We start from the raw sequence: 16,397 nt of genomic DNA, 5'->3' as shown, positions 1-16,397 counted from the left end.
ACCGTGGCTATCTAGGGAAATCAGGGATAGTATTAAAGCCGAGGAAGTGGCATACAAATTGGCCAGAAATAGCAGCAAACCTGGGGACTGGGAGAAATTTAGAACTCAGCAGAGGAGGACAAAGGGTTTGATTAGGACAGGGAAAATGGAGTACGAGAAGAAGCTTGCAGGGAACATTAAGGCGGATTGCAAAAGTTTCTATAAGTATGTAAAGAGAAAAAGGTTGGTGAAGACAAACGTAGGTCCACTGCAGTCAGAATCAGGGGAAGTCATAACGGGGAACAAAGAAATGGCGGACCAATTGAACAAGTACTTTGGTTCGGTATTCACTAAGGAGGATACAAACAACCTTCCGGATATAAAAGGGGTCAGAGGGTCTAGTAAGGAGGGGGAACTGAGGGAAATCTTTATTAGTCGGGAAATTGTTTTGGGGAAATTGATGGGATTGAAGGCCGATAAATCCCCAGGGCCTGATGGATTGCATCCTAGAGTACTTAAGGAGGTGGCCTTGGAAATAGCGGATGCATTGACAGTCATTTTCCAACATTCCATTGACTCTGGATCAGTTCCTATGGAGTGGAGGGTAGCCAATGTAACCCCACTTTTTAAAAAAGGAGGGAGAGAGAAAACAGGGAATTATAGACCGGTCAGCCTGACCTCAGTAGTGGGTAAAATGATGGAATCAATTATTAAGGATGTCATAGCAGTGCATCTGGAAAATGGTGACATGATAGGTCCAAGTCAGCATGGATTTGTGAAAGGGAAATCATGCTTGACAAATCTTCTGGAATTTTTTGAGGATGTTTCCAGTAAAGTGGACAAAGGAGAACCAGTTGATGTGGTATATTTGGACTTTCAGAAGGCTTTCGACAAGGTCCCACACAAGAGATTAATGTGCAAAGTTAAAGCACATGGGATTGGGGGCAGTGTGCTGATGTGGATTGAGAACTGGTTGTCAGACAGGAAGCAAAGAGTAGGAGTAAACGGGTACTTTTCAGAATGGCAGGCAGTGACTAGTGGAGTGCCGCAAGGTTCTGTGCTGGGGCCCCAGCTGTTTACATTGTACATTAATGATTTAGACGAAGGGATTAAATGCAGTATCTCCAAATTTGCAGATGATACCAAGTTGGGTGGCAGTGTGAGCTGCGAGGAGGATGCTATTAGGCTGCAGAGTGACTTGGATAGGTTAGGTGAGTGGGCAAATGCATGGCAGATGAAGTATAATGTGGATAAATGTGAGGTTATCCACTTTGGTGGTAAAAACAGAGAGACAGACTATTATCTGAATGGTGACAGATTAGGAAAAGGGAAGGTGCAACGAGACCTGGGTGTCATGGTACATCAGTCATTGAAGGTTGGCATGCAGGTACAGCAGGCGGTTAAGAAAGCAAATGGCATGTTGGCCTTCATAGCGAGGGGATTTGAATACAGGGGCAGGGAGGTGTTGCTACAGTTGTACAGGGCCTTGGTGAGGCCACACCTGGAGTATTGTGTACAGTTTTGGTCTCCTAACTTGAGGAAGGACATTCTTGCTATTGAGGGAGTGCAGCGAAGGTTCACCAGACTGATTCCCGGGATGGCGGGACTGACCTATCAAGAAAGATTGGATCAACTGGGCTTGTATTCACTGGAGTTCAGAAGAATGAGAGGGGATCTCATAGAAACGTTTAAAATTCTGAAGGGGTTAGACAGGTTAGATGCAGAAAGAATGTTCCCAATGTTGGGGAAGTCCAGAACCAGGGGTCACAGTCTGAGGATAAGGGGTAAGCCATTTAGGACCGAGATGAGGAGAAACTTCTTCACCCAGAGAGTGGTGAACCTGTGGAATTCTCTACCACAGAAAGTAGTTGAGGCCAATTCACTAAATATATTCAAAAGGGAGTTAGATGAAGTCCTTACTACTCGGGGGATCAAGGGTTATGGCGAGAAAGCAGGAAGGGGGTACTGAAGTTTCATGTTCAGCCATGAACTCATTGAATGGCGGTGCAGGCTAGAAGGGCTGAACGGCCTACTCCTGCACCTATTTTCTATGTTTCTATGTTTCTATGTTTCTAGTCTCTGCAAGTACAGACCCACTCTGTGATTCCTGTGTAGTCTCTGGAAGTACTGACCCACTCTGTGAATCCCCCTGTGTAGTCTCTGTAAGTGCTGACCCACTCTGTGACTCCCCCTGTGCAGTCTCTGTAAGTACTGACCCACTCTGTGATTCCCCCTGTGTAGACTCTGTAAGTACTGACCCACTCTGTGACTCAAGCTGTGTAGTCTCTGTAAGTACAGACCCACTCTGTGACTCCCCCTGTGTAGTCTCTGTAAGTACTGACTGACTCTGTGATTCCCCCTGTGTAGTCTCTGTAAGTACTGACCCACTCTGTGACTCCCACTGTGTAGTCTCTGTAAGTACTGACCCACTCTGTGACTCCCCCTGTGTAGTCTCTGTAAGTACAGACCCACTCTGTGACTCCCCTTGTGTCGTCTCTGTAAGTGCAGACCCACTCTGTGATTCCTCTGTGAAGTCACTGCAAGTACAGACCCACTCGGTATTCCTGTGTAGTCTCTGTAAGTACTGACCCACTCTGTGATTCCCCCTCTGTCGTCTCTGTAAGTACTGACCCACTCTGTGATTCCCACTGTGTAGTCTCTGTAAGTACAGACCCACTCTGTGACTTCCCTGTGTAGTCTCTGTAAGTACTGACCCACTCTGTGATTCCTCCTGTGTAGTCTCTGTAAGTACTGACCCACTCTGTGACTCCCCTGTGTAGTCTCTGTAAGTAATGACCCATTCTGTGATTCCCCCTGTGTAGTCTCTGTAAGTACAGACCCACTCTGCGATTCCTCCTGTGTTGTCTCTGTAAGTACTGACCCACTCTGTGACTCCCCCTGTGTAGTCTCTGTAAGTACTGACCCACTCTGTGATTCCTCTGTGTAGTCTCTGTAAGTACTGTCCCACTCTGTGATTCCCCCTGTGTAGTCTCTGTAAGTACAGACCCACTCTGTGACGCCCCCTGTGTAGTCTCTGTAAGTACAGACCCACTCGGTGACTCCCCCTGTATAGTCTGTGTAAGTACAGACACTCTCTGTGATTCCCCTGTGTCGTCTCTAAGTACAGACCCACTCTGTGATTCCCCCTGTGTAGACTCTGTAAGTACAGACCCACTCTGTGATTCCCCCTGTGTAGTCTGTGTAAGTACAGACCCACTCTGTGACTCCCCTGTGTAGTCTCTGTAAGTACAGACCCACTCTGTGACTCCCCCTGTGTAGTCTCTGTAAGTACTGACCCACTTTGTGACTCCCACTTTGTAGTCTCTGTAAGTACTGAGCCACTCTGTGACTCCCCCTGTGTAGTCTCTGTAAGTACAGACCCACTCTGTGATTATCCCTGTGTAGTCTCTGTAAGTACAGACCCACTCTGTGATTCCCCTGTGTAGTCTCTGTAAGTACAGACCCACTCTGTGACTCCCCTTGTGTAGTCTCTGTAATTACAGACCCACTCTGTGATTCCCCTGTGAAGTCTCTGTAAGAACTGACCCACTCTGTGACTCAGCCTGTGTAGTCTCTGTAAGTACTGACCCACTCTGTAACTCCCCCTGTGTAGTCTCTGTAAGGACAGAACCACTCTGTGACTCCCCTGTGCAGTCTCTGTAAGTACTGACCCACTCTGTGATTCCCCCTGTGCAGTCTCTGTAAGTACTGACCCACTCTGTGACTCCCCCTGTGTAGTCTCTGTAAGTACAGACCCAATCTGTGAATCCCCCTGTGTCGTCTCTGTAAGTCCTGATCCACTCTGTGATTCCCCCTGTGTAGTCTCTGTAAGTACTGACCGACTCTGTGACTCCCCTGTGTAGTCTCTGCAAGTACAGACCCACTCTGTGATCACCTCAGTGTAGTCTCTGTAAGTACAGACCCACTCTGTGACGCCCCCTGTGTAGTCTCTGTAAGTACAGACCCACTCTGTGACTCCCCCTGTGTAGTCTGTGTAAGTACAGACACTCTCTGTGATTCCCCTGTGTAGTCTCTAAGTACAGACCCACTCTGTGATTCCCCCTGTGTAGTCTCTGTAAGTACTGACCCACTCTGTGATTCCCCCTGTGCAGTCTCTGTAAGTACTGACCCACTCTGTGATTCCCCCTGTGTCGTCTCTGTAAGTACTGACCCACTCTGTGATTCACCCTGTGTAGTCTCTGTAAGCACTGACCCACACTGTGATTCCCCCTGTGTAGTCTCTGTAAGTACTGACCCACTCTGTGACTCCCACTGTGTAGTCTCTGTAAGTACTGACCCACTCTGTGACTCCCCCTGTGCAGTCTCTGTAAGTACTGAACCACTCTGTGATACCCTCTGTGCAGTCTCTGTAAGTACTGACCCACTCTGTGATTCCCCCTGTGTAGTCTCTGTAAGTACTGACCCACTCTGTGATTCCCCCTGTGTAGTCTCTGTAAGTACTGACCCACACTTTGACTCCACCTGTGTAGTCTCTGTAAGTACTTACCCACTCTGTGATTACCACTGTGTATACTCTGTAAGTACTGACCCACTCTGTGATTCCCCCTGTGTTGTCTCTGTAAGTACTGACCCACTCTGTGACTCAAGCTGTGTAGTCTCTGTAAGTACAGACCCACTCTGTGACTCCCCCTGTGTAGTCTCTGTAAGTACTGACTGACTCTGTGGTTCCCCCTGTGTAGTCTCTGAAAGGACTGACCCACTCTGTGATTACCCCTGTGTCGTCTCTGTAAGTAATGACCCACTCTGTGATTCCCCCAGTGTAGTCTCTGTAAGTAATGACCCACTCTGTGATTCCTCCTGTGTCGTCTCTGTAAGTAATGACCCACTCTGTGATTCCCCCAGTGTAGTCTCTGTAAGTACTGACCCACTCTGTGATTCCCCCTGTGTAGTCTCTGTAAGTACAGACCCACTCTGTAATTCCCCCTTTCTTGTCACTGTAAGTACTGACCCACTCTGTGACTCCCCTGTGTAGTCTCTGTAAGTACAGACCCACTCTGTGATTCGCCCTGTGCAGTCTCTGCAAGTACAGACCAACCCTGTGATTCCCCTCTGTCGTCTCTGTAAGTACTGACCCACTCTGTGATTCCCCCTGTGTAGTCTGTGTAAGTAGTGACCCACTCTGTGATTCCCCCTGTGTAGTCTCTATAAGTACTGACCCACTCTGTGATTCCCCCTGTGTAGTCTCTTTTAGTACGGACCCACTCTGTGACTCCCCCTGTGTAGTCTCTGTAAGTACTGAACCACTCTGTGATACCCTCTGTGCAGTCTCTGTAAGTACTGACCCACTCTGAATCCCCCTGTGTTGTCTCTGTAAGTACTGACCCACTCTGTGATTCCCCCTGTGTAGTCTCTGTAAGTACAGACCCACTCTGTGATTCCCCCTGTGTAGTGTCTGTAAGTACAGACCCACTCTGTGATTCCCCCTGTGCAGTCTCTGTAAATACTGACCCACTCTGTGATTCCCCCTCTGTAGTCTCTGTAAGTACTGACTCACTCTGTGATTCCCCCTGTGTAGTCTTTGTAAGTACTGACCCGCTCTCTGATTCCTGTGTCGTCTCTGTCAGTACTGACCCACTATTTGACTCACCTGTGTCGTCTCTGTAAGTACTGACCCACTCTGTGATTCCTGTGTTGTCTCTGTCAGTACTGACCCACTCTGTGACTCCCCCTGTGTCGTCTCTGTAAGTACTGACCCAATCTGTGACTCCCCCTGTGTAGTCTCTGTAAGTACAGACCCACTCTGTGATTCCCCTGTGTAGTCTCTGTGAGTACTGATCCACTCTGTGATTCCCCCTGTGTAGTCTCTGTAAGTACTGACCGACTCTGTGATTCCCCTGTGAAGTCTCTGTAAGTACTGACCCATTCTGTGACTCACCCCAGTGTAGTCTCTGTAAGTACAAACCCACTCTGTGACGCCCCCTGTGGTGTCTCTGTAAGTACAGACCCACTCTGTGATTCCCCCTGTGTAGTCTCTGTAAGTACTGACTCACTCTGTGATTCCCCTGTGTAGTCTCTGTAAGTACAGACCCACTCTGTGACGTCCCCTGTGTAGTCTGTGTAAGTACAGACCCACTCTGTGATTCCCCCTGTGTAGTCTCTGTAAGTACAGACCCACTCTGTGATTCCCCCTGTGCAGTCTCTGTAAATACTGACCCACTCTGTGATTCCCCCTCTGTAGTCTCTGTAAGTACTGACTCACTCTGTGATTCCCCCTGTGTAGTCTTTGTAAGTACTGACCCGCTCTCTGATTCCTGTGTCGTCTCTGTCAGTACTGACCCACTATTTGACTCACCTGTGTCGTCTCTGTAAGTACTGACCCACTCTGTGATTGCTGTGTTGTCTCTGTCAGTACTGACCCACTCTGTAACTCCCCCTGTGTAGTCTCTGTAAGTACAGACCCAATCTGTGACTCCCCCTGTGTAGTCTCTGTAAGTGCAGACCCACTCTGTGATTCCCCTGTGTAGTCTCTGTGAGTACTGATCCACTCTGTGATTCCCCCTGTGTAGTCTCTGTAAGTACTGACCGACTCTGTGATTCCCCTGTGTAGTCTCTGTAAGTACAGACCCACTCTGTGATCACCCCAGTGTAGTCTCTGTAAGTACAAACCCACTCTGTGACGCCCCCTGTGGTGTCTCTGTAAGTACAGACCCACTCTGTGATTCCCCCTGTGTAGTCTCTGTAAGTACTGACTCACTCTGTGATTCCCCTGTGTAGTCTCTGTAAGTACAGACCCACTCTGTGACGTCCCCTGTGTAGTCTGTGTAAGTACAGACACTCTCTGTGATTCCCCCTGTGTAGTCTCTGTAAGTACTGACCCACTCTGTGATTCCCCCTGTGTAGTCTCTGTTAGTACTGACCAACTCTGTGACTTCCCCTATGTAGTCTCTGTAAGTACTGATCCACTCTGTGACTCCCCCGTGTCGTCTCTGTAAGTGCACACCCACCCTGTGACTCCCCCTGTGTAGTCTCTGTAAGTACTGACCCACTTTGTGACTCCCCCTGTGTAGTCTCTGTAAGTACAGACCCACTCTGTGACTCCCCCTGTGTAGTCTCTGTAAGTACTGACCCACTTTGTGACTCCCACTGTGTAGTCTCTGTAAGTACTGACCCACTCTGTGACTCCCCCTGTGTCGTCTCTGTAAGTAAAGACCCACTCTGCGATTATCCCTGTGTAGTCTCTGTAAGTACAGACCCACTCTGTGATACCCCTGTGTAGTCTCTGTATGTACTGACCCACTCTGTGATTCCCCCTGTGTAGTCTCTGTAAGTACTGACCCGCTCTGTGATTCCTGTGTCGTCTCTGTCAGTACTGACCCACTATGTGACTCCCCTGTGTAGTCTCTGTAAGTACTGACCCACTCTGTGATTCCTCCTGTGTTGTCTCTGTAAGTACTGACCCACTCTGTGACTCCCCCTGTGTAGTCTCTGTAAGTACTGACCCACTCTGTGATTCCTCTGTGTAGTCTCTGTAAGTACTGTCCCACTCTGTGATTCCCCCTGTGTAGTCTCTGTAAGTACAGACCCACTCTGTGACGCCCCCTGTGTAGTCTCTGTAAGTACAGACCCACTCTGTGACTCCCCCTGTATAGTCTGTGTAAGTACAGACACTCTCTGTGATTCCCCTGTGTCGTCTCTAAGTACAGACCCACTCTGTGATTCCCCCTGTGTAGACTCTGTAAGTACAGACCCACTCTGTGATTCCCCCTGTGTAGTCTGTGTAAGTACAGACCCACTCTGTGACTCCCCTGTGTAGTCTCTGTAAGTACAGACCCACTCTGTGACTCCCCCTGTGTAGTCTCTGTAAGTACTGACCCACTTTGTGACTCCCACTTTGTAGTCTCTGTAAGTACTGACCCACTCTGTGACTCCCCCTGTGTAGTCTCTGTAAGTACAGACCCACTCTGTGATTATCCCTGTGTAGTCTCTGTAAGTACAGACCCACTCTGTGATTCCCCTGTGTAGTCTCTGTAAGTACAGACCCACTCTGTGACTCCCCTTGTGTAGTCTCTGTAATTACAGACCCACTCTGTGATTCCCCTGTGAAGTCTCTGTAAGAACTGACCCACTCTGTGACTCAGCCTGTGTAGTCTCTGTAAGTACTGACCCACTCTGTAACTCCCCCTGTGTAGTCTCTGTAAGGACAGAACCACTCTGTGACTCCCCTGTGCAGTCTCTGTAAGTACTGACCCACTCTGTGATTCCCCCTGTGCAGTCTCTGTAAGTACTGACCCACTCTGTGACTCCCCCTGTGTAGTCTCTGTAAGTACAGACCCAATCTGTGAATCCCCCTGTGTCGTCTCTGTAAGTCCTGATCCACTCTGTGATTCCCCCTGTGTAGTCTCTGTAAGTACTGACCGACTCTGTGACTCCCCTGTGTAGTCTCTGCAAGTACAGACCCACTCTGTGATCACCTCAGTGTAGTCTCTGTAAGTACAGACCCACTCTGTGACGCCCCCTGTGTAGTCTCTGTAAGTACAGACCCACTCTGTGACTCCCCCTGTGTAGTCTGTGTAAGTACAGACACTCTCTGTGATTCCCCTGTGTAGTCTCTAAGTACAGACCCACTCTGTGATTCCCCCTGTGTAGTCTCTGTAAGTACTGACCCACTCTGTGATTCCCCCTGTGCAGTCTCTGTAAGTACTGACCCACTCTGTGATTCCCCCTGTGTCGTCTCTGTAAGTACTGACCCACTCTGTGATTCACCCTGTGTAGTCTCTGTAAGCACTGACCCACACTGTGATTCCCCCTGTGTAGTCTCTGTAAGTACTGACCCACTCTGTGACTCCCACTGTGTAGTCTCTGTAAGTACTGACCCACTCTGTGACTCCCCCTGTGCAGTCTCTGTAAGTACTGAACCACTCTGTGATACCCTCTGTGCAGTCTCTGTAAGTACTGACCCACTCTGTGATTCCCCCTGTGTAGTCTCTGTAAGTACTGACCCACTCTGTGATTCCCCCTGTGTAGTCTCTGTAAGTACTGACCCACACTTTGACTCCACCTGTGTAGTCTCTGTAAGTACTTACCCACTCTGTGATTACCACTGTGTATACTCTGTAAGTACTGACCCACTCTGTGATTCCCCCTGTGTTGTCTCTGTAAGTACTGACCCACTCTGTGACTCAAGCTGTGTAGTCTCTGTAAGTACAGACCCACTCTGTGACTCCCCCTGTGTAGTCTCTGTAAGTACTGACTGACTCTGTGGTTCCCCCTGTGTAGTCTCTGAAAGGACTGACCCACTCTGTGATTACCCCTGTGCCGTCTCTGTAAGTAATGACCCACTCTGTGATTCCCCCAGTGTAGTCTCTGTAAGTAATGACCCACTCTGTGATTCCTCCTGTGTCGTCTCTGTAAGTAATGACCCACTCTGTGATTCCCCCAGTGTAGTCTCTGTAAGTACTGACCCACTCTGTGATTCCCCCTGTGTAGTCTCTGTAAGTACAGACCCACTCTGTAATTCCCCCTTTCTTGTCACTGTAAGTACTGACCCACTCTGTGACTCCCCTGTGTAGTCTCTGTAAGTACAGACCCACTCTGTGATTCGCCCTGTGCAGTCTCTGCAAGTACAGACCAACCCTGTGATTCCCCTCTGTCGTCTCTGTAAGTACTGACCCACTCTGTGATTCCCCCTGTGTAGTCTGTGTAAGTAGTGACCCACTCTGTGATTCCCCCTGTGTAGTCTCTATAAGTACTGACCCACTCTGTGATTCCCCCTGTGTAGTCTCTTTTAGTACGGACCCACTCTGTGACTCCCCCTGTGTAGTCTCTGTAAGTACTGAACCACTCTGTGATACCCTCTGTGCAGTCTCTGTAAGTACTGACCCACTCTGAATCCCCCTGTGTTGTCTCTGTAAGTACTGACCCACTCTGTGATTCCCCCTGTGTAGTCTCTGTAAGTACAGACCCACTCTGTGATTCCCCCTGTGTAGTCTCTGTAAGTACAGACCCACTCTGTGATTCCCCCTGTGCAGTCTCTGTAAATACTGACCCACTCTGTGATTCCCCCTCTGTAGTCTCTGTAAGTACTGACTCACTCTGTGATTCCCCCTGTGTAGTCTTTGTAAGTACTGACCCGCTCTCTGATTCCTGTGTCGTCTCTGTCAGTACTGACCCACTATTTGACTCACCTGTGTCGTCTCTGTAAGTACTGACCCACTCTGTGATTCCTGTGTTGTCTCTGTCAGTACTGACCCACTCTGTGACTCCCCCTGTGTCGTCTCTGTAAGTACTGACCCAATCTGTGACTCCCCCTGTGTAGTCTCTGTAAGTACAGACCCACTCTGTGATTCCCCTGTGTAGTCTCTGTGAGTACTGATCCACTCTGTGATTCCCCCTGTGTAGTCTCTGTAAGTACTGACCGACTCTGTGATTCCCCTGTGAAGTCTCTGTAAGTACTGACCCATTCTGTGACTCACCCCAGTGTAGTCTCTGTAAGTACAAACCCACTCTGTGACGCCCCCTGTGGTGTCTCTGTAAGTACAGACCCACTCTGTGATTCCCCCTGTGTAGTCTCTGTAAGTACTGACTCACTCTGTGATTCCCCTGTGTAGTCTCTGTAAGTACAGACCCACTCTGTGACGTCCCCTGTGTAGTCTGTGTAAGTACAGACCCACTCTGTGATTCCCCCTGTGTAGTCTCTGTAAGTACAGACCCACTCTGTGATTCCCCCTGTGCAGTCTCTGTAAATACTGACCCACTCTGTGATTCCCCCTCTGTAGTCTCTGTAAGTACTGACTCACTCTGTGATTCCCCCTGTGTAGTCTTTGTAAGTACTGACCCGCTCTCTGATTCCTGTGTCGTCTCTGTCAGTACTGACCCACTATTTGACTCACCTGTGTCGTCTCTGTAAGTACTGACCCACTCTGTGATTCCTGTGTTGTCTCTGTCAGTACTGACCCACTCTGTAACTCCCCCTGTGTAGTCTCTGTAAGTACAGACCCAATCTGTGACTCCCCCTGTGTAGTCTCTGTAAGTACAGACCCACTCTGTGATTCCCCTGTGTAGTCTCTGTGAGTACTGATCCACTCTGTGATTCCCCCTGTGTAGTCTCTGTAAGTACTGACCGACTCTGTGATTCCCCTGTGTAGTCTCTGTAAGTACAGACCCACTCTGTGATCACCCCAGTGTAGTCTCTGTAAGTACAAACCCACTCTGTGACGCCCCCTGTGGTGTCTCTGTAAGTACAGACCCACTCTGTGATTCCCCCTGTGTAGTCTCTGTAAGTACTGACTCACTCTGTGATTCCCCTGTGTAGTCTCTGTAAGTACAGACCCACTCTGTGACGTCCCCTGTGTAGTCTGTGTAAGTACAGACACTCTCTGTGATTCCCCCTGTGTAGTCTCTGTAAGTACTGACCCACTCTGTGATTCCCCCTGTGTAGTCTCTGTTAGTACTGACCAACTCTGTGACTTCCCCTATGTAGTCTCTGTAAGTACTGATCCACTCTGTGACTCCCCCGTGTCGTCTCTGTAAGTGCACACCCACCCTGTGACTCCCCCTGTGTAGTCTCTGTAAGTACTGACCCACTTTGTGACTCCCCCTGTGTAGTCTCTGTAAGTACAGACCCACTCTGTGACTCCCCCTGTGTAGTCTCTGTAAGTACTGACCCACTTTGTGACTCCCACTGTGTAGTCTCTGTAAGTACTGACCCACTCTGTGACTCCCCCTGTGTCGTCTCTGTAAGTAAAGACCCACTCTGCGATTATCCCTGTGTAGTCTCTGTAAGTACAGACCCACTCTGTGATACCCCTGTGTAGTCTCTGTATGTACTGACCCACTCTGTGATTCCCCCTGTGTAGTCTCTGTAAGTACTGACCCGCTCTGTGATTCCTGTGTCGTCTCTGTCAGTACTGACCCACTATGTGACTCCCCTGTGTAGTCTCTGTAAGTACTGACCCACTCTGTGATTCCTGTGTCGTCTCTGTCAGTACTGACCCACTCTGTGACTCCCCCTGTGTAGTCTCTGTAAGTACTGACCCACTCTGTGATTCCCCCTGTGTAGTCTCTGTAAGTACAGACCTACTCTGTGATTCCCCCTGTGCATGCTCTGCAAGTACTGAATCACTCTGTGATTTCCCCTATGTAGTCTCTGTAAGTACTGAATCACTCTGTGATTCCCCCTGTGTAGTCTCTGCAAGTACAGACCCACTCTGTGATTCCTGTGTAGTCTCTGGAAGTACTGACCCACTCTGTGAATCCCCCTGTGTAGTCTCTGTAAGTACTGACCCACTCTGTGATTCTCCCTGTGTAGTCTGTGTAAGTACAGACACTCTCTGTGATATCCCCTGTGTAGTCTCTAAGTACAGACCCACTCTGTGATTCCCCCTGTGAAGTCTCTGTAAGTACTGACCCACTCTGTGATTCCCCCTGTGTAGTCTCTGTAAGCACTGACCCACCCTGTGATTCCCCCTGTGTAGTCTCTGTAAGTACTGACCCACCCTGTGATTCCCCCTGTGTAGTCTCTGTAAGTACATACCCACTCTGTGATTCCCCCTGTGTAGTCTCTGTAAGTACTGACCCACTCTGTGATTCCCCCTGTGCAGTCTCTGTAAGTACTGACCCACTCTGTGATTCCCCCTGTGTCGTCTCTGTAAGTACTGACCCGCTCTGTGATTCACCCGGTGTAGTCTCTGTAAGCACTGACCCACACTGTGATTCCCCCTGTGTCGTCTCTGTAAGTACTGACCCACTCTGTGACTCCCACTGTGTAGTCTCTGTAAGTACTGACCCACTCTGTGACTCCCCCTGTGCAGTCTCTGTAAGTACTGAACCACTCTGTGATACCCTCTGTGCAGTCTCTGTAAGTACTGACCCACTCTGTGATTCCCCCTGTGTAGTCTCTGTAAGTACTGACCCACTCTGTGATTCCCCCTGTGTAGTCTCTGTAAGTACTGACCCACACTGTGACTCCACCTGTGTAGTCTCTGTAAGTACTTACCCACTCTGTGATTCCCCCTGTGTAGACTCTGTAAGTACTGACCCACTCTGTGATTCCCCCTGTGTAGTCTCTGTAAGTACTGACCCACTCTGTGACTCAAGCTGTGTAGTCTCTGTAAGTACAGACCCACTCTGTGACTCCCCCTGTGTAGTCTCTGTAAGTACTGACTGACTCTGTGATTCCCCCTGTGTAGTCTCTGAAAGGACTGACCCACTCTGTGATTCCCCCTGTGTCGTCTCTGTAAGTAATGACCCACTCTGTGATTCCCCCAGTGTAGTCTCTGTAAGTACTGACCCACTCTGTGAATCCTCCTGTGTCGTCTCTGTAAGTAATGACCCACTCTGTGATTCCCCCAGTGTAGTCTCTGTAAGTACTGACCCACTCTCTGATTCCCCCTGTGTAGTCTCTGTAAGTACTGACCCACTCTGTGATTCCCCCTCTGTAGTCTCTGTAAGTACTGACTCACTCTGTGATTCCCCCTGTGTAGTCTTTGTAAGTACTGACCCGCTCTCTGATTCCTGTGTCGTCTCTGTCAGTACTGACCCACTATGTGACTCACCTGTGTCGTCTCTGTAAGTACTGACCCACTCTGTGATTCCTGTGTCGTCTCTGTCAGTACTGACCCACTCTGTGACTCCCCCTGTGTCGTCTCTGTAAGTACTGACCCACTCTGTGATTCCCCCTGTGTAGTATCTGTAAGTACTGACCCACTCTGTGACTCCCCCTGTGTAGCCTCTGTAAGTACTGACCCACTCTGTGACTCCCCCTGTGTAGTCTCTTTAAGTACAGACCCATTCTGTGACTCCCCTTGTGTAGACTCTGTAAGTACAGACCCACTCTGTGATTCCCCTGTGAAGTCTCTGTAAGTACTGACCCATTCTGTGACTCACCCTGCGTAGTCTCTGTCAGTACTGACCCACTCTGTAACTCCCCCTGTGTAGTCTCTGTAAGTACAGACCCAATCTGTGACTCCCCCTGTGTAGTCTCTGTAAGTACAGACCCACTCTGTGATTCCCCTGTGTAGTCTCTGTGAGTACTGATCCACTCTGTGATTCCCCCTGTGTAGTCTCTGTAAGTACTGACCGACTCTGTGCTTCCCCTGTGTAGTCTCTGTAAGTACAGACCCACTCTGTGATCACCCCAGTGTAGTCTCTGTAAGTACAAACCCACTCTGTGACGCCCCCTGTGTAGTCTCTGTAAGTACAGACCCACTCTGTGATTCCCCCTGTGTAGTCTCTGTAAGTACTGACTCACTCTGTGATTCCCCTGTGTAGTCTCTGTAAGTACAGACCCACTCTGTGACGTCCCCTGTGTAGTCTGTGTAAGTACAGACACTCTCTGTGATTCCCCCTGTGTAGTCTCTGTAAGTACTGACCCACTCTGTGATTCCCCCTGTGTAGTCTCTGTTAGTACTGACCAACTCTGTGACTTCCCCTATGTAGTCTCTGTAAGTACTGATCCACTCTGTGACTCCCCCGTGTCGTCTCTGTAAGTACACACCCACCCTGTGACTCCCCCTGTGTAGTCTCTGTAAGTACTGACCCACTTTGTGACTCCCCCTGTGTAGTCTCTGTAAGTACAGACCCACTCTGTGACTCCCCCTGTGTAGTCTCTGTAAGTACTGACCCACTTTGTGACTCCCACTGTGTAGTCTCTGTAAGTACTGACCCACTCTGTGACTCCCCCTGTGTCGTCTCTGTAAGTAAAGACCCACTCTGCGATTATCCCTGTGTAGTCTCTGTAAGTACAGACCCACTCTGTGAATCCTGTGTCGTCTCTGTCAGTACTGACCCACTCTGTGACTCCCCCTGTGTCGTCTCTGTAAGTACTGACCCACTCTGTGATTCCCCCTGTGTAGTCTCTGTAAGTACTGACCCACTCTGTGACTCCCCCTGTGTAGCCTCTGTAAGTACTGACCCACTCTGTGACTCCCCCTGTGTAGTCTCTTTAAGTACAGACCCATTCTGTGACTCCCCTTGTGTAGACTCTGTAAGTACAGACCCACTCTGTGATTCCCCTGTGAAGTCTCTGTAAGTACTGACCCATTCTGTGACTCACCCTGCGTAGTCTCTGTCAGTACTGACCCACTCTGTAACTCCCCCTGTGTAGTCTCTGTAAGTACAGACCCAATCTGTGACTCCCCCTGTGTAGTCTCTGTAAGTACAGACCCACTCTGTGATTCCCCTGTGTAGTCTCTGTGAGTACTGATCCACTCTGTGATTCCCCCTGTGTAGTCTCTTTTAGTACGGACCCACTCTGTGACTCCCCCTGTGTAGTCTCTGTAAGTACTGAACCACTCTGTGATACCCTCTGTGCAGTCTCTGTAAGTACTGACCCACTCTGAATCCCCCTGTGTTGTCTCTGTAAGTACTGACCCACTCTGTGATTCCCCCTGTGTAGTCTCTGTAAGTACAGACCCACTCTGTGATTCCCCCTGTGTAGTCTCTGTAAGTACAGACCCACTCTGTGATTCCCCCTGTGCAGTCTCTGTAAATACTGACCCACTCTGTGATTCCCCCTCTGTAGTCTCTGTAAGTACTGACTCACTCTGTGATTCCCCCTGTGTAGTCTTTGTAAGTACTGACCCGCTCTCTGATTCCTGTGTCGTCTCTGTCAGTACTGACCCACTCTGTGATTCCCCCTGTGTAGTCTCTGTAAGTACTGACCCACTCTGTGACTCCCCCTGTGTAGCCTCTGTAAGTACTGACCCACTCTGTGACTCCCCTTGTGTAGACTCTGTAAGTACAGACCCACTCTGTGATTCCCCTGTGAAGTCTCTGTAAGTACTGACCCATTCTGTGACTCACCCTGCGTAGTCTCTGTAAGTACTGACCCACTCTGTAACTCCCCCTGTGTAGTCTCTGTAAGTACAGACCCAATCTGTGACTCCCCCTGTGTAGTCTCTGTAAGTACAGACCCACTCTGTGATTCCCCTGTGTAGTCTCTGTGAGTACTGATCCACTCTGTGATTCCCCCTGTGTAGTCTCTGTAAGTACTGACCGACTCTGTGATTCCCCTGTGTAGTCTCTGTAAGTACAGACCCACTCTGTGATCACCCCAGTGTAGTCTCTGTAAGTACAAACCCACTCTGTGACGCCCCCTGTGGTGTCTCTGTAAGTACAGACCCACTCTGTGATTCCCCCTGTGTAGTCTCTGTAAGTACTGACTCACTCTGTGATTCCCCTGTGTAGTCTCTGTAAGTACAGACCCACTCTGTGACGTCCCCTGTGTAGTCTGTGTAAGTACAGACACTCTCTGTGATTCCCCCTGTGTAGTCTCTGTAAGTACTGACCCACTCTGTGATTCCCCCTGTGTAGTCTCTGTTAGGACTGACCAACTCTGTGACTTCCCCTATGTAGTCTCTGTAAGTACTGATCCACTCTGTGACTCCCCCGTGTCGTCTCTGTAAGTGCACACCCACCCTGTGACTCCCCCTGTGTAGTCTCTGTAAGTACTGACCCAC

The sequence above is a fragment of the Pristiophorus japonicus genome, unplaced genomic scaffold (assembly GCF_044704955.1).
Source record: "Pristiophorus japonicus isolate sPriJap1 unplaced genomic scaffold, sPriJap1.hap1 HAP1_SCAFFOLD_141, whole genome shotgun sequence".
Lineage (NCBI taxonomy): Eukaryota > Metazoa > Chordata > Chondrichthyes > Pristiophoridae > Pristiophorus > Pristiophorus japonicus.
Note: the sequence above shows the minus strand (reverse complement) of the source record.